Source organism: Onychomys torridus, chromosome 9 (assembly GCF_903995425.1).
Source record: "Onychomys torridus chromosome 9, mOncTor1.1, whole genome shotgun sequence".
NCBI lineage: Eukaryota > Metazoa > Chordata > Mammalia > Rodentia > Cricetidae > Onychomys > Onychomys torridus.
The window spans coordinates 84,414,940-84,439,598 of NC_050451.1; positions in this window are offsets into that span (position 1 = coordinate 84,414,940).

Below are 24,659 nucleotides of genomic sequence, written 5' to 3' on the forward strand. Positions count from 1 at the left end.
TTTAAATTAGGAAGCGATAATAAACATAAGCCATTTACAAACCAATGGAAAATCTAAATGCAACCCCATGGATTGTTCTACTTCTCTAAATGGTTTCACATTGAGCTTCTGGTTAGAGTGTAAAACCAGCATTTGAAATAAAAAAGCCTTTATGTACTTCGTATTTTGTAGTGACAGAAATAGTAGAAAAACCACATAAACTGCATCTATTAATAAAATCAGCATGTGGCTCCTACAGTTTTGAGGAATTTATAGGAGTTCTTTTGTTGTCAGAAGAGAACATTTTTTTTCATATTCAGACAAATTTGATAAAGAAATTTTGAAAATATAAATTTAAATTTAAAATCCATTTTATTCAGCAACAATTACAATGTTTACATGAATCGAAGTCCAAACTAAAAGTACATCACCTAAAGGGAAATAAAAGACTTAGTTGGAACACATGACTAAATATCCAAACATTGGCTTATACCTGGAGCTTTTCATGTCAGGACCTAAGCAACATCATGGCATCTCTCATTATTTTCTGACTTTCAACTTTTCTCTTTGAGGGTGGCACCCGGTCTCTCCTGTAGGGAATCTTTGTTCCTCAGGCGATTGTTTCAGACCTCAAGATCCTACAAAGGAAAAGAAAATATTTCTTTCTGCTCTCGTGATTCTGTTTCCAACTGGTGTCATCATTGATCATCTGTATGGGGTGGGATTTTTCTTAAGAAAAATCTGCTGAAAAGTTTAGAATTACATTGGTTCCACAGTAGAAAAATTAGTTATTTTTGCTCATGTTTAAACTTGCCAATTAGTACAGTCCTGAAGGAACTTTGCAAATGTTCTTAGAGCCATAAGAATCCCACTTAGCATACCCAGAGCATGTGTTAATCATGACACTTGCATTCAGTCTGTGTTAGGCTAGCAGTTTCTCTAAATAAAAGATGATGCTTTAGTTCACTAAGAGAAGCCTTATTGTAGATGACGCTCATATTATTTTAATACTGAAACAGTCATATATAAGATGACCCTAAAATAGTGTCTCTCCACTACTTTGATACATTTTAAAACATCTTCTTGGAAGACAATAGTGTTTTTGTCCACAGTGCACTTTAACTCAAATAAGTTCTGTAAAGAGTTAGAAAGTAAATGTTTCCTGAATCTTATGATCATGGACCACAAACTGTCTCAAATACTCTGCTGAAATTTTATGTAAAGAACTGTAGATAATATAATTGAGAGATTAAAAAAACTTGCTTTTATATTTTGCAATATTCAGTATGATGCCAAACCAAACAAATTCCATTCCATGTTAAGTGAGCAAATATTGAAATGTACTAAAGAGAAAAATGCTAGTTAGGAAGCTCATTTTGTTAGTATCAATAAGGTACCATGTAGTAATGCTAATTACAAACAAAACTAGCCCTGTGGTTAAGCAGAACTGAAACTTTTTCATGTCTGTGACCCACTACACTGAAAAGACTTCTGTCTGCAACCCAAAACCTGTAGGAGAAACAAAGAAATAAACAGACAAAAAAAATTGTCAAGTTTGGAAAGATGGCTCAGTGGTTAAGATTAAGATTATTCAAACAGAGGAACTTAGTTTGATTTTCAGAACCCATACCTTGAGGTTATAGCTGCCTACCCTCTGGGCTCTGCAGCCGTGATCAAATATGATACATAGGCATGAAAAGAATACTAGTTTACTTCAGTTTAATTATTTGAGACTCTTTCAACATTCAGTACCACAGTTGTACTCTTATGAAAACATATATAAACATTTATAATCAAATGCTACCATAGTGTATGTATGTATAAATAATATAAAACTCATTAAAATTTTCAAGAAATTTGAGTAATTTGAGTTGTATTTGAGCACCTTTTTCCTTTAATGAATAAAATATTTGGGATTTTAACATTAATACTTTATACAGGAAGAGGCAAATGATGACCCATGAGATAGTCCCAGCCATTTGCTTGCTATACATTCCATAGTCAAGATGGTTTTAATGTTTTTAAATAGTTGAGAAAAAAGAAAAGAATGTCTCACAGCAGGTACAAAGTATATTGGATTCAATATTTTCCTGCACATAAGCCTGATTTTATAGGAAAGCAACCATTTAATCAAGCTAGTTATAGAGTACCAAGTGCTTGTACATTTAATACCCAGGGTATCCGAAGCTATTATTGCAAATGCATAGTGGAGTCACAATGTTAGGAATTTATGTATGTTCACACTATTCCTGAAATGTCATCTGCTCTGTAAAATAATACAATAAAAACATTAATTTTAATAAAAAATTGCAACTAGGCTGAATTGTGTTCAGTGTGGTTATACTCGACACACATTTTTCCTTCTTTTCACTATTTCTTTTATTTTTTGAGATAATATACAATTACCTCATTCTCCTTTCTTTTCCCTCCCTCCAAAACTCCCACATACCTCAACCTTGCTTCTTTCAAATTCATGACCTCTTTTTCTTGTTATATTTGTAGAACATGTATGTGTCTATATTCATATTTATACATGCATATATCTTCCTAAATTTGTAAATACAGCTTATTCAGCATGTATAATAGTACTTGTATATATGTTTTAGGGGAGTACCTACTTAAAATGACTCTGAGAAAATCTTTTACATATTGATTTGAGATTGATCTGTTGTTAATTTGACACTAAGCCACATTTATTCCATGGAAATTATTTCATTTGATATAGATTTAATTAACATATAAAATTGTTATTCACACTATAGAAATATTTTAAAATTATACATATATATATATATATATATATATATAAATTTTTTTGAGCTGAGGATCGAACCCAGGGCCTTGTGCTTGCTAGGCAAGTGCTCTACCACTGAGCTAAATTCTCAACCCTTAAAATTATATTTTTAATAGCTTTTACATATACTTTTGCATTTTTATCTTCTCAATCAATTAATATTATAATAATAGTCTAGTAAACCTGATCAAAAAATACAAAGAAAACATTGTTAAGATGGCATGGCTTGTAGAGGTAGTATTAATTTAATTGAATTACAGAATTACAATTCTATTTTTTTCTATAAAGTCTATCACCAAAGAATAACTGCTATATTAAGCTAAATAATATTATACTCCAAGTAGAAGACATAATTTAGAACAATAAAATATTAATTAATCTGAAGACAATAATGTATTTGAAATTTCTAAATAATATATACTATCAATTTTTTATATATATTATCAATTTAGAAGGTACTTATAGATTTACATTAGTGAATTTTAAGTATACTCAAATTGGTGTTTTTAAATAAGTCAGTAAAATAAAAATTTCCATATTTAATGTTTTGTTTTAAAAACAATTATGTTCTTTCTCAGATGTGAGTTTGCAGTCATCAATAACATGGCAAAAGTAGCTTTCTTGATCATGATGGGAGCAGCGGTCAAGGACTTCTACATGGTTTCTGGCAACAACATAGAACACAGACATCCATAGTCTCTGGAGTAATCACATGACACAGACCTCAACATGGTCTCCCATGGCAGTACAGACTCTGGACATCAACACAGCCCTTTGCTGCTGCATGGGCCATGAATCTCATCATAGCCCTGTGAGTTAGCACAGACCAAGGACATGAACATTGCCTCAGGTGTCAGTTCAAGCCACTCACATTGACAAGACTTTCAGTGGCAATACAGCCCACAGACATTATTACTCCTCCACCCACTATATAAACTAACAGCCAAGACAGAAATCCATGGAAGAGAACTCTTAAGATTGTGGTAAGGATGCTGAAGTGTACCTCTCCATAACTGATGACTTGTGGGTAAGGAAGGACTCAGTTTCTTTAAGGGACTGGGTACTGGGAATTTGAACATGCTCCAGTAAGTACATGGGCAACAGAAATTGGACTTTTTTTTTTTTTTACTTCTTTTTTTATTGTGGGGAGAGGGAATCTCAAGCATTCAACAGGGGGCACTTTGAAATGAGTGTACTCAGGGTTGTTCATGATGTGAACCCCCCAAAAAATCTGTAAAAATATTATGAAAAAAACTTACTGAAAAAATCTAACTTTATTATTATTTTATTAAGAAATTTTTTAATTCATTTTACAACCAATCACAGATCCCCCTCTTTTCTCTCCTCCAACCCCCCATTCTTCCTCCATAACCCACTCCCCATTCTCTCCTCCAACCCCCCATCCTTCCCCCTATAGCCCACCCCCCATTCTCTCCTCCAAAAATGTAAGGTCTCCCATGGGGAGTCAGTAGAGCCATTTTGAACTATAAAAATACTTACTGTTATATAAGATACTCCCTCAATACTTTACTAATGGAAACACTAACTATTTTAATATTTGGCTTTTTAAATTTGTCAGTACCTTGAATTTTCAATTCATCATATTAGTGTCTTGGTGTTCTAGTGCTGTGAAGAAACAGCAGTGACCACGGCAACTCTAACAAAAGAAATCATTTACTTGGAGTTTACTTGAAATGTCAGAGACTTAGTGCATTGTCATAATGGTGGGCGGGGCATGGCAGCATGCAGGAAGACTTGGTAATGGAACAGTAGCAGAGAATTCTGCATCTAGAGCCTCAGGCAGTAGGAAGAGAACAACACTGGATCTGGATACCACTCCCTGATTACTAAGCGTTTAAATACATGAGCCTAGGAGAGTGCTTATTCAAATACCACAGTGTCATATTTTTCAGATTTAGGTGCTAGGAATGGGCTTTCTAGTTTACTCTTGGCTAAGGTGTTCTCTCTGGCAGTATATTCGCTTCTTGAACAACTTCACATTTTCTATTTTGTTCTTAAAAGTCACAAAACCTAACTCCCCGACCCCAATTATCTTCAGAACAAGCACTCACGAGGCACCATAATTCCCTTGTCAATCTGTTTCATTTTTCACTTAAAATAAATTTAATTGCCTAATATGTGATGTGCTTATGTGGTTACTTTATGTCTTCTTCACTGTTTTAAACTCTATGTGATCACCCTCTCTTGATTTACTACCATTTCAGCATTTAAAGTACTACCAAGCATTGCCTAATATCTATAAAATACTTTTGTATGGAAAAAAAATCCCATGGAATGCATATAACATAGAATGAGTCTTAACACAAACTATAGAGTACAGCAATAATTATGCATATTATTGACAAATCAGTTATACTATGTCATACAATTAATTAGGATAAATTGGTGATACAAATGGGCGATACATAAAGGAATTTCTGTATTTTTCATCTATTTTTTCTGTAAACTTAAAATAATTACAAAATAATCACTACTAAGACAATGAAAGACAGGGACAAAGAGGAACCCAATAAATGATGACGAGGGATATTGAAAATGCTAAGTTACATTGCTACAAATGTCTGAGTATAACCTGTGAGAGCTGTGGGGTTTCTGAGGATCTAAGCAGATGGCACACTAAAGTAGTAGGTGAAGGGAGTAAAGGATTAATATACATTGTGTAGACAACCTGAGGTCAGAATACAGTATTGTTATACCCAGCAACAGTGGGCTGTGCCACCATGACTGGATTTGGAGTATCTCCAGAGAAAACTGAACAAACATAGAGGCCACAAAAAGCCCGTGGGAAAAGTGAAGAAAAAGGTTCAAGCTAATACTCAAAACAGGCCCTGTGTTGGACTGAACGGAAATGGCCCCCAAAGGGGAGTGATTTTATTGGAGAAGGTATGGTCTTGTTGGAGGAGGTATGTCACTGTAGGTGGGCTTTGAGGTTTCAAACTCCCATGCCAGGCCCAGTGGCTCTCTCTCTTGAGGCTGTCTGTGGATTTGGACTTAGAATTTAAAGCTACATCTACAGCACCATGTCTGTCTGTATGCTCTCAAGCTTCCCACCATATGATAATCCACTAAACCTCTGAACTGTGAGCCAGCCCCAATCAAATGTTTTCCTTATAAGAGTTGTATTGTCATGGTGTGCCTACACAGCAATAGAAACCCTTAGATGGGTCCATGTGGGCCCCTTCCTTCGGTGTTCTAATGCTTTTCTCTTTATGAGCACCAACCAGAAGCCAGAGAAGCAGGGAGAGCTTTTGCAGGCTGCTACCTGAAGAATATGCACAACCAGGAGACAAAATTGATGAGCCAGGCAGGCAGGTACCTTCACACTCAGCAACTTTCTTTGTCAGTCTATAGCCATTTTCATGTAACATAAATGGAAGCCTGGAATAAATGATGGGCTGCATTTTAACATTATCTAAAACTTTCCTTTATTCATTCTAGGTATTTTTAATCAATAATTTGTGGGTTTTATCTTGGTATTTCAACCCCCATATTGATCAACAAATCGTTAAATATCACTTTAATGTATTCTGAATTAATAGTGTACAAATAACCCTGAATTTTCAGATCTGAAATTCTACAAGTTTATTTAACTAGTCTTCATTATTCAATTTATCACAAAGCCCTTTCTTAGAAATATGAGTGAATATGTTGAGTCTGGACCAATTGAATTGCATAGCACTAATTATGCTTTTGCATATTGCTTTTTTCTTTACCTGCTGTGGTAGTTTGAATGTAATTGGCCCTAATAATGATTTGTGGCTTTTTCAGAGTGGGTATGGCCTTGTCGGAGGAAGTATGTCACTGTGGGAGCGGGCTCTGTGGTTTATTAAGCTCAGGAGATTGCCCAGTTAGACAGTTGACTTCCTGTTGCCCGTAAGATATAGAACTCTCAGCTGCTCCAGCACCAGGTCTACCTGCATACAACCATGCTACCCATCATGATAATAATACACTGAACCTAGGAAACTGCAAGTGACCCACCCAAATTAAAGGTTTTCTTTATAAGAGTCACCTTGGTCGTGGTGGCTCTTCATAGCAATAAAGGAAAAACAAAACAACAAACAAAAAACCTAACTAAGACACTTGCTGATACCATAACTTCATACTCTTCTGTTTTTTCACTGTCTCCACTTCCATCTCTTTTATCATTTGTCTTTCTTTGGTGCAACTTATTTACTTTTGTTACTAACTCTGAAAATTTCAATGAAAGCCAGGCAATGGTGGTGCAGGCCTTCAATCCCAGCACTCAGAAGGCAGAGGCAGGCAGATCTCTGTGAGTTTCAAGTCAGCCTGGTCTACAGAGAAAGTTCCAGCCTACACAAAGAAACTTTGCCTCAAAAAAATCAAACTTATATTTATACATATTATGATAGTTTTATGATTCAATGACATATATATCAATCAATGACAATGTGATAATCATATCAATATATATCAGTATATATTTGATATATGTATATCAAAACAAAAGTCAAAGACAATGATTATCACATTTATAGCTATACATAAATAAAAATTCTTATGTTTAATAATTACAAACACTATGACATAGATGTATCAATTGTTGCTTTTTCACAGCCGAGAAAATTGAAACACAGAAAAACTAAGTGCATCCAAGTTCACTTTGGAATATTAAGAACTTCAAACTCCTCCTTGACAACTAGTCCAGCATCTTAATCATCATCTAGAATTGTCTCCATTATAAAAACATTTACCATTTTGAAGGGAATTCTATTCCATCACTTACTGTTAGTATCAGTAAATCAGCCCTGCTATGAGTGTGGTGTATTCTAGCTTGGTTATACTTTATTTCTTATGTGACTTTTGCATTGCTGTACACACCAACTATACTTCATTAACATCCTGATCAACTGAAGACTCTAAGAATTAATGAACAAGTATTTTAAGTGTACTTAGAAAATGAATGTGTGAGATATTGCTTTTCTTTGTTATTTAATCTAAGTCAAATAGAAAGAAAATAATAAAAGTAAATTAAATTCTAGAACAAGGATTATCAGGTTCTTCAATTCAAATGGATTAAGGTGAAATTATTTATTTCTAGAATATGTAGAACTTTTATTATTCCAAACTTCCTATGATAAAATTAAAATATACTTTAAACTATTTATTTGTAAACAACACTTTTAAAATCTTATCTCTGGCTTTGTTCTGCTTTGAAATAACTCTTTTGTTTTGTTTTGTTTTTCGAGACAGGGTTTCTCTGTGTAGCTTTGGAGCCTGTCCTGGAACTCACTCTGTAGCCCAGGCTGGCCTCAAACTCATAGAGATCCACCTGCCTCTGACTCCCTAGCACTATGATTAAAGGTGTACGCCACCGCCGACTGAACTAACATTTTATTATGACTCCCTTCAGTGATTTCAATGTTAATAAAGACATAGACATGGCATTGTAAAATTGCAGGACTTTTCTTGCAAAAGACATTGAAAACACAAACTCAGAGAATAATGCATCTCTGTTTAAAGACGTTGAAATCAACTTTTAGTGGCTCAAGGAAGAAATGGAACACAGGAAATAATTCCAAGACTCCTAGACTTAAGAAAGAAGCTAAAAACACAAACATATTAAGGCAATAAAAACACATTGTTAAAGGGGAAATAGAAAGAAAAGCCATGAAAACCAAACAGAAAAATAAATGTAATTATTGTGAATATTACAACACATTATAGTGCAAAAAACAAAAAGGTAGAAGAAAGATGGAAAGCCATAGCAAATGTGAAAGAGAGACAAGTTCTGCCTGCAGGTACATACTTGAAGAAGAGAAAATCATCAAAAAGTATATTTAAGATGTCATTGTCATTTGAGCAGAGACTTAAATGAATATATTAAAAAATGACAGCTATGTTCATCAAAAACATAAGTCTAATATATTGATTTTAGGACAAAACTTTTCTGGCTCCCACGTACAGACCTGGGGTGGTCCATTTCAGGCTCCAAAGAGAAAACATGGTCCCACCCCAGTACCGTGAAGCACCAGATAGGGGAATAGGTGAGCCAGCTCGAAGTTGTGAGCATGGGAGAGCATCCCTACTACTTGCCTGCCAGTGTGGCAGTGTGGGCAGGGGAGAGACGCCCCCCTCCCCGCCCCCTGCTCCCTGCACCCTGTGCCTTACCTCTTGTTCTTCACCTGTAGCAGACAAGGGAGCTGACTCTCCCACTTACCAGCTGCAGCACTCAGGAAAGCAGGCCCTCTCCTCACCCAGGCAGCACAGAAGAGCTGACCTTGTTAGCAGAGGCATGTGTGGCTGACCTTGAGGGTAGGAGAGTGGGACAGCTAGCCACACCCTCCTCATCTGCCAAGCGGTGGTGAGGGCAAGGGAAAGATGTCCTCCCTGCTTGCCTCTGCCTCCTGTGATGGGTGAGGGAGCTGACCTTATCCCTGACCAGCTGCAGCATTCAGGAAAGTGGACCCTGCACTTGCCTGGGTAGCCCCGTAGAGCTGACGCTATCGAAAGGGGTACAGGTGAGCCACCCCAAGAATGTGAGCATGAGAGATCTGGCTTCTTCCCTCATCTACCATATGGCGGTGTGTAGGGGCCAGGGATGTCCCACTCACCTCCCTCACCACGTTTGGCACTTGTGAGAGATGGCCTTGAGGCCACAAAAGAGGGAGAGCTATCCCTTCTCCTTACCGGCTGCAGCACTTGGTTAAGTGTCCCTACACCTCTCCTGGGCAACACAGTAGAGCTGACCCTAATGGTCGAGGTGTAGGAGAGCTGATTCTGAGGGTTTGAAAGCAGGTCTCAAGAGAACTGGTCCTGCCCCTTGCCTATTTGGAGAACGTAATAAAGAAACATGTATGGAAAATATCTAGATATGTAAAGAAAAGCTTGACTAAATTTTATTCATTTATCCATGTAAGTGAATCTGTTGGAGCTGGGCTCTCCTCATGACTGTTTATTCTCTTCCCTGTGTTCAGTTGGGGTTTTCTGGGTAGATTAGTTTTAAATACAGACATTTTTATAGCTAAGGTGATATATTGATGATGTACCTAATCATAACATTTGGCTGTGAGGTCCTGATGTTAACCTCACCCAAAGCAAAACAAAACAGTGACAGAATTTACTCATTAAGTACAATTATTAGTTATCTAATAAATGGTCAAAGGTCAATAGTTATCTTAAGTTGAAACATTTTAGAAAAGTTGTAGGAAATTATGTTAATAAATGCAGCAAAAGAATATTTGAACTTCTATATAGTTATTTGTGTATGTATGTGAATGAATGTGTATGCATGTTGTATGGATGAGTCCCCTTAAGTGTTGGACATAAACTTAAAAAATACTGGGAAATGTTTAACTTCATAAATTTCATTGGCATGAAATAAGGTGTAGATTTTTGTCAGGGCACTTCCAAATGATGACAATCTCATTTCTTAGTTGCTAAAACAAAAGGTACGACCAGATGTGTTTAAAAATATCTCTCACTGGACCTAATCTTTGTTCACAGGGAGAAGTACCTTAAGGTTCTATTGCTTCCTCCAAATGAGGTGAGCCTGTGAACACCTACATTTGCAATGATTATGTGGAACCATCCCAGCAACTTAACACCTAGTAGAATTAATCTCATCTTTGTCTAACAGTAAATAACTTCTCCTGTGAGATTCTAATTGTTGTATGACTCCTAGATGTATTAAAAACGGCATTCCTCTGTGTTCTGGCATTGAAGCAGGGATGCAAATAGAGAAGCAAACAACAGCTTCACTCAAGGTGCTTTTTGGAGGTAGTCTGTCACGACTGTTCCAGCACAGTGCTGAAATCCCAGCTGTTAGTACACACTTGCTTGCACAGATCGATAGTCTGTTTTTCTCTTCAGCATTTATCCTTCAATAGCAACACCCAAGACAAGAGATACAGGAACCCAGGTGCTACAGAGAAGTAACTTACATGATGACAGAAGCCCAGGTGTCTGCTTCCTTGCTGCAGGATTTCTAATATATTAAAGGCCAAGTAAAATGCCTTCCCTATGTGTTTGAGATGCCTAAGGAAATGCCGATATGGGACACATTTTTAAGGCAGAATAAAGAAATTTGCTGCTGGGCAAAGAAGAGATGGCAGTACAATTTGCTGTGGGAGTAAGAAATCACAAAAGACAATGTGTAAATTAGATGCGGGAGGAATGTAGAATATTCAATCAAAGTTTTACATTGACTTTTAGACTTAGAAAACCTTGCCATTTCATTTCCATTGATAATATTAAAGCACATTTGTTTTCAAAACCATACAATCATAGATTTTTTTTTTGTATATGTGAAAAAACAAGTAATGTAGTCTAGGTATGGAAGGAAGAAAGGTCTAAAACTCACCTTTTAAAATTCATTCATGTTTAAAATTAATGATATCTGGGATTGCTTGAAAGAAAATGCCCCCCCCCAAAAAAAAGTGTCACTGTTAGTAGGTATGGCCTTATTGCAGTATATATGGTCTCTTTGGAGAAAGTATGTCACTGTGGAGGTGGGCTTAGAGGTCACATATGCTCCCAAGATACCTCCCAGTTTCATAGTCCACTTCCTGCTGCCTTCAAGATGTAGCTGTCCAGCACCGTGTCTGCCTGTACTCTGCCATGTTTAACTATGAGGATAATAGACGGGATCTCTGAAACTGTAAGCCACAACCTCAATTAAATATGTCCTTGGTAAGACTTGCTGTGGTCATGCTCTTTCTTCAGTGGCATAAAAACTCTAACTGAGACAGAAGTTTGTACTAGCAACTGGATTTTTGCTGTGGTAGGCCAGACCATGTTTTGGTTTGGAGGAATTTGGACTTTGGTACTTTGGGTTAGGAAAGCAGTGGAATACTTTAATCACTGCTTGATGTGCCGTACTAGTAGAAGCATAGAGACAATGGTGCTAATAAGGATTTGAACTGTCCAGGGCGGTTCAAGAGTTTTCAGAGGAGAAAAATTTCAGGATGTTGCCTAGAAATCATTCTTGTGATATTTTCAGTGAAGAATGTGGCAGCTTTTTGCCCTTGTCTGAAGAGAAGAGTCTGCCTAAAACTAAAGTGAAGAGTTTTGGAGTAATTCCACTGGTAGACAAAATCTCAAAACAACCTAGTATAGATTCTGTTGTGTGGCTATTAATGGTCACTCTAATGAAGATTTATAATGAAAAGGAGCAAACTGAGCAAATAAAAATACAAAATATACAGATTGAGAGGCATTGGGAAGTGGAATAGAGCTAAATCTCATGTTTAAGAAGATGAATGGATTAAGATGCAGGAAAGGGTATGGTGACCCAAGGACAAGATCCCACCCACCTAAATTTCCAATTTGTGGAAAGGAACTAAAGAAAAACTTAGAGTCTGGTGTGGAGGTGCACACCTTTAATGCCAGCACTGGGAATGTAAGGGCTGTCTGATCTTTGTGAGGCCAGCCTGGTCTATAGATCGAGTTTCAGGACAGCCAAGCTTAGGCAGTGAAGGACAGAAAGCTGGTGAGGATGTAATGAAATAAGTGGGCCATGTTCCTGCCTCAGTAAGCAGCAGAACTTGGCAGCTTCTGCCATGTGGTTCTTAGCTTAGAGTCAAGGAGGGACTAAGGAAAGCCACTGAGGCCAGGTATGTATGTGTCAGGGATGTCTCTGAATGGCCATTTTATGAAGCTGTAAGGTTGAACCAGGATTGCCTTGGAGATGCTAAAATGTTGGAGATGCCAGAGTTATGGGATACCTGCTGAGGAAAGCTGCCCTAGGGGAGTGGAACCAGCCCAAGAGAGGGAAGTGTGTTGCAGTCCACAAAGCTGAAAGGAGTTGGAAATTTGAAGAGCACTTTGGTATCAGACATAGAGTTGCACAGTTTGGAGTTTGCCAACTGGTTTGGTTTTAGGTCTTATTTTGCTCAGTATTTCCTCCATATATATATATATATATATATATATATATATATATATATATATATATATATATATATATATATATATATATATATACAGATGGGTAGCTAGATCCTGTGCTATTATATGTTGGGAGTTGGTGATTTGATTTTACATGGGATTATAGTTAAGAGATTGCATGAATCCCAGAAGAGACTTTGAACTTTAGAGTTTTAGATAGATTTGGGACTGTTATAGACTATGGGGACTTTTGAACTTTCACTGAATGCATTTTTGCATTATAATATGGCTGCACGCCTTTGAGGGCCAGGGACTGGAATGAGTTGATTTGAAAGAAAATGATGCCCAAAGGGAGTAGCACTATTTATAACATATGGCCTTGTTGGAGTATGTGTGGTCATTTTGAAGAAAGTATGTCACTATGGAGGCAGGCCTTGAGATCTTATATATACTCAAGATATTGCCCAGTATCTTAGTCCACTTCCTGTTGTCTGACAGTCAAGGTGTAAAGACTTTCAGCTACTTCCTCAGCAGCACATCTGCCTGCATGCTACAATGTCACATCATAATAATTATGAACTAAACCCCCAAATGTAATCCACCCCAATTAAATGTTTTTTCTTCATAATTATTGCCATGGTCATGGTGTCTCTTGACAACAATAGAAACTGTATGACAATATGTGAATGACACATTATTTATAAGTTTTCATTTACTTTACCAAATGTAAAATATGCAAGTTTTCTACAATTTATCGTGAATCAATAGATAAAATATGAAACAAATGTAGGAAAAATGTTTGAGAATACATAGTCATAAAAATTCAAGATATTGTAAAGTCAGTGATTAAAAATAAATATTTATTGGAGGAACAATTTCCTGAGGATCAATTCTGTATTTTTTTCATTTGCTACATGCTCTTTTGGTATCATACCATGGACTGAATGGAATAGCGTTAGCCCTCCACAAATATTTGCTGCTCTACAAACAATTTATATCTATAAGTAATATTAATTTACTAATTTAAGATATAAAGTATCAGTGCAATATATTTATATCCAGATTATACACTTATTGTTTTTCAAATATTTTATGAATATATTAAATTATAACACACTTGGTATTTTAAAAACTCAAATATTATCATTAAATATTATGTGTGTATGTGGAATATTCTTTTACACTGTGTGAATATATGTCACTGTGCTGGTTTAATAAAGAAGCTGACTGGCCTATAGCTAGGCAGTATAAGATTAGATGGAAGAACCAGACTAGGAGGACTCTGGGAAGAAGAAGGGCGGGATTGAGGGTCACCAGGAGATTCAGAGGAAGCAGGAGATGAACTTACCACACTGAGAAAAGGTACTGAATCATGGGGCAGAGCATAGATAAAAAAAATATGGGTTAATCTAACTTATTTTATTAAGAAATTTTTATTCATTTTACATACCAACCACAGTTCCCTTTCTTCCCTCTTCCTTCCTCCTACCCTTCTATCCTCCCCTGCCAAAACACTCATTTAACTTATAAGAGCTAATTAGTGACAATCTTAAGGTATGACTGAGCATTAATAATTAATTAATAATAAGTGTCTGTGTGTTTATTTTGAAGCCGACGGTCCAGATGGAAAAACTCCACCTATCCATATATATCTATGAATAAATAAATAGATAGATAGATAAATACATACTGTGTAAATACACACACACTCATAAATATATATCTATAGGTTGAGAACTACTATATTAGACCCTTCTTGCATAGTATTGCACTTGATCACCGTGAATATGGTGACTTATTACAAATTTAAAAATGGATGTTAGTTTGATTAATTCTATGATTCAAAGCACCAGTTCACCCAGCAAAATATCCTCTCATTCCTTCTAATAAAAGTTCAGAAACTTAAAAAAGATCAGGCTTTATAATCAACCTTAAATCCTTCATGTCAAATTTACATTGCCTAATTAGGCTTTTTGAAAATTCCGTTCTGTCTTGTGAAAGCAGATTTTCATAATGAATATATTCTGTGCATGAAAACTAGAAATTTAGAAATAATTTTTAACACTTTTGACTCACTGGATTTGGTGGTTTGATAGAAAAGTTAAAAGAAAAGAAAAGAAAAAATAGTGCCAAAGAGAGTGACACTATTGGAATGTGTGGCTCGTTGAAGTAGTGTGTTCTTGTTGGAAGAAGTATGCTACTGTGGAGGTGGATTTTGAGGTCGTATGTATGCCCAAGCCATGCCTGGTGAGACAGACCAGTTCTTGTTGCCTGCAAGCCAAGATGTAAGACACTTGACGACGTTTCCATGTCTGCCTGCATGCCCTCAGGTTTCACCATGATGATATAAAACTAAACCTCTGAAAATGTAAACCACCCAAATTAAATGTTTTTCCTTTATACTAGTTGCTGTGGTAAATGGTGTCTCTTCAGAGAAATAGAAACCTTCTAACTAAGACACTGGGTTTTTGTAAACACACACACACACACACACACACACACACACACACACACACACGTGTGTGTGTGTGTGTATACATACATAATACATACATACATACATACATACGTGTCTACACATACACACATGTCCCAGTTTCCAAGCCATCCATTGAATTCTTCATAATCTAAATTAAATTATGTAGAATCTTGTCATCAGTGTTTCAGTAGTCTCTGATTGGCCTCCTAGAGGTGCCCTTTTCCAATAGTTTAAGCTTTGGGAAACCCAAACAGTATTCTTTCTCACAAAATTCTCAGAGCTGTAGACATTCTATATAAATATCATTTCTATTAATTATTTTCCTTTCCAAATTATAATTAAATTAGTCATTAAGTCTTATTAATATTATAGTTAAAATACTAATGTTTAAATTTTACTGTGTTATCTAATAAATAACTTATATTAGGTTGTAGAACTTCTCAGGCTGCTGTGTGTGATAATTAGAAAATGTTACTGCACTTTATCGTACACCTGGAAATGAATGTGACATGTATGGTAAAATTATAAATATTTCTGCATATCAATTTATATTTTTCTACATTTCTCAGAAGTCAAAGAAGTGGTATTGGCAATTTTCTATAATATTCATTAGGTATAAGATACATACCTTTATGTTTATTTTTACATTACCAATTTATGTGAACAATAGTGAAACAGAAAACAATATTGGATAGAACTGGATAAATGTAGTTGATGATATTCCTAGATCTTAATGCAGCTGATAAGAGAAATAATTTAAATACTAGAAAAGGAAGCTATTGGTCAAACAAAAACATTAAGACTTAAATGGCAGTCAAGCATTCGCACAAACCCAAAGAAGTGATATTCCAGGAAAGAACAAAATAAAAGTACAGAATATGTGACTACTCGATATTTTAAGGAGGAACATTTTAATAGTTGACTTTGATTCAATGATTGTCAATGTGGGTAAAGTTCAAACATTATTGAATTTTACTTATGCAGACATTGCGGAAGAAATTAGGTTCTAAAAGAATGTATTCTGCAATGTCTTTGGTTTAGCTTAGTTTTAAATAAAATCATGTTCTGGGACTTTGTACCTAGTATACTTAGACACAGTATTTATATTGCATAATTGTACAAATTATGTTTAGGTATTTGCTAGATTTGGGTAATTAGTTGTCTGATCTGAAGAAAATTTGTTGAATCTATAGAAAGTGAAGCTTCAGAATATGGTTGAAGTCAGTCTCTTAGTTTTACATCTAGGAATATCAATGGCATGAAAAAGAATTGTCAGTCAGACAAAGGGAAACTAGCATTAAAAAAAGATAATGTGTAAATAACTTGAGGTGCACTGTAACTGAAAAGTAGCTTGGTGTTATGTCAGAATATAGTAAGAATGAATTTCAGAATATAAGTAGTAGATAATCTTAAGAAGGTTAATACACTAGAGATAATGAGACATTATTGAAGGCTAAAAGAGCAAGAGTAATAATCACAGTATGAGCGTAAGATAAAAGAGAAATGATGCTATTAACTTGAGCTTAGGGTAAAAAGTATATGAAAAGAAACAGGTTAAGGAACTGAAATACAAGACATAGCACACTGTCACTAGTCATTAGTTAGGAAACTCCCAGATGATGCAAGAACATTCAGCATGGGTACTGTCCTCTATTCTCAATTATAACTACATGGTAAGGCCCAGTTGCTGAATACACTATAAACTTTAGCTGTTGGACATAGAAACATCAATCTCATACCAAGCAGGTGTCTCCCACCTGCTGACTGCCTTTCATAACACTCGAGGTGCTCTGCCAGCTATGGACAGGAAAGAGACAATAACTGTCTTACTCAGCCCTGACCCCTGAATGCCAAAGAAACAACCAGCCAGGCAAAGATAGGCCTACTGGCTAAGAGTGGCTATGATCATTATGGGATGCCTAACTGGTTTATAATTGGATTTGAGACCTCCCACACAAGGCTTTTTAATAAATGGTACATTAATTCTGGTGAAAAACCTGTGTTTATGAAGGCCAAAGGTCCTAAGTAGGACATGCTATTGTCTTTGTTTGTTTGTTTTTCTAAATGGTCATGCTGGCAAAGTCCCTTCTATATATTTATGTTTATACACATAGAGTTAGGCTGCTTGATCAGGGAAATTTCTTTTGGCAGTGGACAGCAACCAATGAAAAATACATACCTCATTAGAATTCTAAAAATGAGTGTTTTGTAAAAAATGGGACATCTGTATAATCCTCCACCACCAAGAATGGTCAGGAAGAATCACAGAAGATGAGGCAAAAAGAATATGAAAGCTAGAGTATGGGATGAAAAAAATCTCTCAAATTCTGTCCTTTAGACATGGCATGGCTATTGTATGCATAACCTCACAATAGTTGTGGTTATCTGCAAAAAAAATGTATCCAAGATCAAAGTACTCAATTCCTGTATGGATGGGGCAGATTATTTGCAGGACCCAAATCATATTATGATCTATTTCTGCCTGAGTACTGGAAGAAAGAGAATCATTCTTTATTGAGGATATGGCAATGAATACTTTTACCATGCTCCAGTAAGTGATCCCAGATCAATGCCCTCATAGGCCATGGTAGATGACCAACACAAAATGAATTCAGTTGTATTTTCTAGAATTTTTTGTCTAACATTTCTTTGATTGGGCTCTTTTTTTCTTACTGGTCTTTTGCTTGCATATTATTACAGTTTCTAGTTTATGTTCTTATGTAGTCAGAGTTTTCTTGCCTGGCCCAGTCAGGACAAATCTCTCTTACCCACCAGTCCCACAGTCGCTCAGACCCAACCAAAAAAGCACACAAAAACTTATATTGCTTACAAACTGTATGGCTGTGGCAGGCTGCTTGTTATCTACCTTTTCTATCTTAAATTAACCCATTTCTGTTAGTCTATACTTTGCCACATGGCCAGTGTCTTTACATGTTGCTTTTCATGGCGGCGGTAGGCGGTGTCTCCCCAGCCTTCTACTTCCCAGAATTCTCTTCTCTCTTGTCCCACCTATACTTCCTGCCTGGCTACTGGACAATCAGAACTTTATTTACACAGAGCGATATCCACAGCATTCTTATGGAGTTTTTTTTTTTTGTGTGTGTGTGTATGTGTATGTGTATGTACATGTGTGTGTGTGTCTTCTTTTTCATTATTTTTACTTTTATAGTTATTGTTGATGACCTGTTTTCAACAGAGAAAGTGTTGTGTGGGTGGGGACATGGGAAGATCTAGGAGTAGCTGGGGAGAGAAAAATGTGATCAGAATATATTGTATGAAGTTTTTTTCAATAAAAATAAGCTTTTTAAATTACAAAAAAACAAGTTATAGTTAGATGTATTTAAAAACATAACTAATCCTCTTTCACAAAGAGTTAAACTTATGAAGTCCAAGTTGAATGACTTTTTTTTAACCTTTATGTTCCGCAGTTAAAACAATGGTAGTTTACCTGAAAACTCTTCATGGTATGATATTTTTTATTATAAAAATCTTGTTCATTTTTTCTTATTAATTAATTTTATTTCTTTGGCCAATAATTAATGTGGGGATATACATAATTAATTTTAAAGAGCAATGAACAGTGAGGAAATGGACTTTATAAAGTATTTATGATTATGAACTCTGGTATTGTTGGAGAAAGACGTCTGAAAATTTAACATCATGTCTTCATTTTTATTCTGTATTCATGCCATTGCACGTGCACAGCATCTAACAATGAATTTTAATGAATAATTGGAAATATGGATTCACATTCATTAAAAATGCATGGCTATGTCAGAGTGGTACTAAAATCATCAACCACCCAGCTTAACAGAACATTGTTTATCAGATTTTCATCATTGATCTTTTTAAAGATGCCTTATTAACATAACATAAAAATGTTAAGATTATGATTAAGTTTCTTATAGGTGGTTTTAAACACTAGTACACTAAATGCAAAGCTTTCACAAAAATTAACATAAACAAAGTCTACTTCTTACAAAACTATTTTAATTAAAATAGAAAAACATAAATACTTATATAACCATCATCATTTATTAAATGGAAAAAATCTGCAATACTGATAACATGTCTCTGGGGAATCTGGTGGAGTTTAAATATAACTTATGTTAATCCCAAAGATGAGGGGAGAAAGACCACCCACTGACTCAAGTCATCATGGCCAAATTAATTAAAGCAAACATTTTGTTCTTCTATACTGGCTCCCTCCCACTAAGGCATGGGTTTGAGAGGCCAGCTATTGGATGTGAGGAGACAAGGCTTTTATAGCACAAAAATAGATGGTTTCCAAAAAGGGGATTTGGCTGGCCAAATAGTTGGGGTTACAGGAGCAGAACATAAGCATAAGAAGTTAGGCCTGATGACCTCCTGAAGCAGACATGGTTTCAAGGTGAGCATAACAACATGGTTGCAAGGTGGGCATAACAACAAGTAGCCATAACAAAGTAGTCATAATAACATCTTAGAAACAAAGGTATGGTTGCAAGATGTTTGTAAACAACTTTTTAAACAAATAAATGTTTGCCATTTCTGGAACAGGCAGCAAAGAACCATTTGTAGTTACGGTTACAGGTGCAGCATATTCCAATCTTTGAGAAACAGATTTAATCATAAGCAGTAATGATCCTAGTTTGTCTTTATGATAAGATGGCTTTTAGGTCTATGATGAAAGCAGGCTAGTTCTTCATTTGTCCCAAGCTCTAGCATGGTTGATCATGCATATATATGAATGATATTTATATCATATATGTGCATATATAATTGCTCAAGTGTAAAAATAGAATGACAGACCATCATTTCAGAAGTTTTTCTTGACTTTAGAGAGCAAAAGCACTGAAGTATAATCATTCAATGATGGGTTAGCTGAGAAGTGTAAGTGAAGGCCCACTGAATCCACTGAACTTGACTACATCTTGAGTAGAAAAGGAAGGTTTATTGGGAATCAAACTGCCAAGGCTATCCTTGGAGTCAGATGGCCATGAGAAGCAAAGTGGTGGAAGGCAGGTGGGTACCTTTGTGCTGATGCAGGCTGTTTGGATCAACAGGGAACCTGAGATAGATGACCTGCAAGGTTGGATTAATCCTGCCTTACCAGATTCCTGAGAAATGCTGAATTTATGTTTCTACTTACCCAAAACAGTCCTTCTGCTTACCTGTTAAGTCTTTCACTTTAGGGATATGTATTGTTTCATTCATTCACTGCCATATTGTGGGGACCCATTTGAACCTAACAAAAAGATGGAGGGACTCTTTAGGAATGATTTTTAGGTTAACAATCAAATATCTCTCTTCAAATGTGTTTTCTACTAGATTTATGATTGTACTGATTTTATTTGTTTTTATTTTACTTTATGTGTATGGGTGTTTTTCCTGCTTGTATGTCTGTGTAACACTTGCATGCCAGGAGCTTGAAGAATCCAGTAGAGGGGATTGAATTCTCTGGAACAGGTGTTACAGATGGCTGTGAGTCATACGAGTGCTGGGAATCAAAACTCCAGTGCTCTACAATAGCCACCGGTACTCTTAATCACTGAGACATCTTCCAACTCTGTTTTTTTCTTTTTTTTTGTTGTTGTTGTTAAGTCAATCTTTACCGTATTTATGGTCTACTAATAAATTATTCTTTAAATAACTACTGTGTTAAAATAAAGAACTCTATCCAGGTAGACTGATGATTTTCAAGTGTTGGGGTCCAGATGGTCTTCACTTCCTTTCTCCAGCACAAACCCTTTCCCAGGATGTGGATAACCTAAAGCCTGTGATAAGATCTAAAGAAATATCCTTAGCAGGGATAAATCCACTAGGACAGGGAAGTACAAAAGGAACTCAGGTAAGAGGGGTAAAGATACTGTTTGAACTCTGATTCCACTGTTATCTTTAGTAGCTCGCTAAGTGATATATAAACAGCATTTGGAAAAATAAATAGAGTTCATTCCTGAACTGAAACCAGAGTCTTGCATCTTTCCATCATTTCCATCTTCTCCAGGCCCCAGTGCTGACCATGGTTAAGGTGGCTAGGGGCACTTTAGATTTCTGCTATAAATGATCATGTGTGATATATGCCTTGTTTAATATATTTTACTGCGTTGAACTGAATAGTCGTACTCACCTCCTTTGTTGTGTTGCTGTCTATAATATATTTTTATGACAACATTTTGAGCTTAGAGTCCTCATGGATGAGATTAGCATTTTCATAAAGTAGCCACCAGGGAGTGTGTCAGATCTCTTCCTTACATTGAGGAAGCAATGGAAATCACCTCTGTAACTCAGTACAGAGCCCTCTCTAGAGCATGGTAACATAGTCAGTGTCAGTTGAAACCTCAAAACTCCAGAAGTTGTGAAATGTTTTTAAATTTGGTTATGAACTCAAACTACCTTAGTTAATGCGGCTGTATCTAAACAGCCTTCTCTTACAGTGTACTTTCCAATGTCTTTTTCCTCACAAAAACTGCCCTACATTTTTTTTTGACTGCCTTGTTCTTCAAATGCCCTTTTAAGCCAAAGTGTACTCCAAAAAAGTGAAGCCTTCTTCCTTCTCACATCTGTACAGACACAGTATTCTAATGCCCTTCCTACCAACATTAAAAAGGGCCGCTATGCCTGTACACCACTTACTTTGTTTGTAATCAACACAGAAACCATTTTCTGATCTTTCAGGAAATAATTCTAAACTAATTAAGAATATTATTTAAATAAATAAAATAATTTTATAGGACTATCATATAGTGCATATAATTTTTTCTCTATTATATGGGGTCTTAACTCAGCAATACTATCACTTACAAATTCAACTCACAGATAAGGAAACAAATATGCTAGATTGTCAAAAGAGGGGTATGTAAATAAGGGGCAACTCTATCTTTTATGGTCACTATTTAATTTAATAAAATTGATGTTATTGGCAAAGAGATAATAAAATATTCTAGTTGGTAAATCCACTGCACTTTCTAATAGGCAATGATGAAGACTTTTGTAAAACAAGATAAACTTTAACTAGATAGAGTTTCAAGTTATCCACATTCAGGAGTTAATAGATTTCCACAGTTGTTACTCTCCTTAGCATGCCTGTCTGCATATAAATTATATAAAAACACTTGACACAATATTGATTTTAGAGTATGAGGTCTTAATGCCAGTGATAAAAAATGTTACTCATTCAGGACTAAGTATTTATGAATTTAATTACCAAACATCTACCTTTATAAATGAAAGTTATACAATATCTTATGAAAGATGAGTTTAGAGGGAAGTTTCTCTGGTCCCAGCCCAATCACAAGGTCCAGACAAATCTCTCTCACCCACTGTCCATCAGCCTTTTATAAAATAATCACTCAGAGGCTTATATTAATTACAAACCATATGGCTTTGGCTTACATTAGCTTGCTCTTTCAATTTAATTCAACTCATTCCTGTTCATCTATTTGTTGCCTCTCAGCTGTGGCGTTACAGTCTGCTGGTATATTGTTGCTCCTTCAACAGCAGGCTCCCATCTCCTCAACTCCATCCTTCTTCTCTATCTCTGCTTGGATTTTACTGCCTGCCTGTAAGCTTTCCTGCTGTAGGCCAAAATAGCTTTATTTATTATCCATTGGGAGCCATACACATTCACAGCATACAGAAAGACATCTCACAGCAGGCAAGCATAGTATATATTTGTAATTGTTGCAATTTATTTATTGTCATTTGTTTATTTACTTCCAATAAGCTTTATAAAGTATAGAGGAATAAGCAAATTGATATAATAGTAACGGCTCGTTTTGACAATTTAAGCCATTTGAATTCAGCTTTCTATGTAAATCACTCTTTGTTAACACATAGAATCCAAGATAAATTCATAAAATTAACTATAATTTAAAGAAAGATGGATGCCACTTACAGAAAAGTGTAAAGGTTTTGAAGGTCAAAAGTCTATGATATAAAGAAAGGTATGGTTTGGTTAATAGCCACAATTCTAGAAAACCTAGATATAATTTTCTAGAATAATATGGCCTTTAGAGTCTGTAGAATACTGCTATATAATAAAGTTTCAATTGTTTCAATGAATTTCATAATATGTTCAAGGAAGCTCATTTTAGAAAGCATGCACTTGACCATAATATGTCTGCAAGGTTAACCCACAGTAAAAATGATGTCATATCCATCTATTTTAATCCATCAGTCTCACACAGTTATAGAAGGTGTGATGAGTTTTCAGCATTCCTAATATATTCATCCCTAGGCACACATGAGCATCTGTTCCTTATTTGGGATTTGATTCTTATATTTTAAGTTAGTTAAGCTGCTGAAGATGCACTTCTTTGGAGACTCATTAATTTTAACTAGCTTTTGTTGACTTAAGGAAGATTGTCATAGTTCAGAGGTTACAAGTAGGAACGATCATCAAATCAAATGCAGTGGTGCAAGCTTCATGTGTCTAGGGTTTTGCTGGTTTTGTTACCCTCTAGTTGGAATCAATTTACCTGTCTGTTTTTTTAAAAAAAAATGTTTAGACATACTTCTATGTTCCACCTGACTAAATACCTTCACAATAAACAGAGCAAAATATAATCCTGCCATATGTATTTTAAATTCATCTCCTGCATTACCCTCTCAGGAAACTGGGGTTTATGCAAAGATGCACAGAATTGTGGAAACGTTGCTAATCCTTTTAATGTGTTCATTTAATTTTAAATTATTGTTTTCACAATAAAATTAGCTATGAAATGACCATATCAAAATATTTTGTGACTTTGCCCATGGATTAGCCTGTGTGTCTTAGAGAAAGAGAATCAGTAGACAATTTCATTTTCATTTAATTTTCTCTGTGACTTGCACCTTGATAGATTTCTCAATATTTCACTTTAATTCAAATATGTTTTCCAAAGATAATATTTTTATCTGGATATTAATGTGTCACATCAAAATTTAAATAATTTTGTAACAGCCTTGACTAAGCTTTTCATGAAACCACTCCAGAACTCTTAGCAGCCTCCATAATTAAGTCCATGGGTACATATAAATCTTATGCTTATAAACATATTTTGAAGATAAGAAGCTATTTTAAAAATAAAGTTGTAAGCTTTCTAACTCCTGAGTGCTTTTCTAGCAACAGTCCATAGCAGACATGACTGTTAGGCATTCTAAATTATGGTGTAAGTCGGGAATGCAATTTCTATTCATTCTTTTGTAATTATCCGCTTTGACCAATGTCAGCTAGTACTTAACTATTTAGATGCTGTTTTGTATACTTTAAACTGTTGCTTTTAGCTATTTCTCTGAACACAGGAACAATTTTATATTTAATTTTAAATAGAGCATATAATAAAAATATGAAAATATTATCCATATTTAGTTTCAAGTCCAGAAAATAAGAAGTATGCATATTTTAAATTTCATATACATTTACCTTGGTCAAGTATAAAATCATGTTTCCTGTCTAAATGATAGGTATATAATTCCTTTTAAAATGCTATGATTATTTCTTTAAGAAGTGAAATTATTTTCCATAAAAAAATGAAGATATGACTATTGGTTAAGTTTTCAAGGAGATGCTAAATT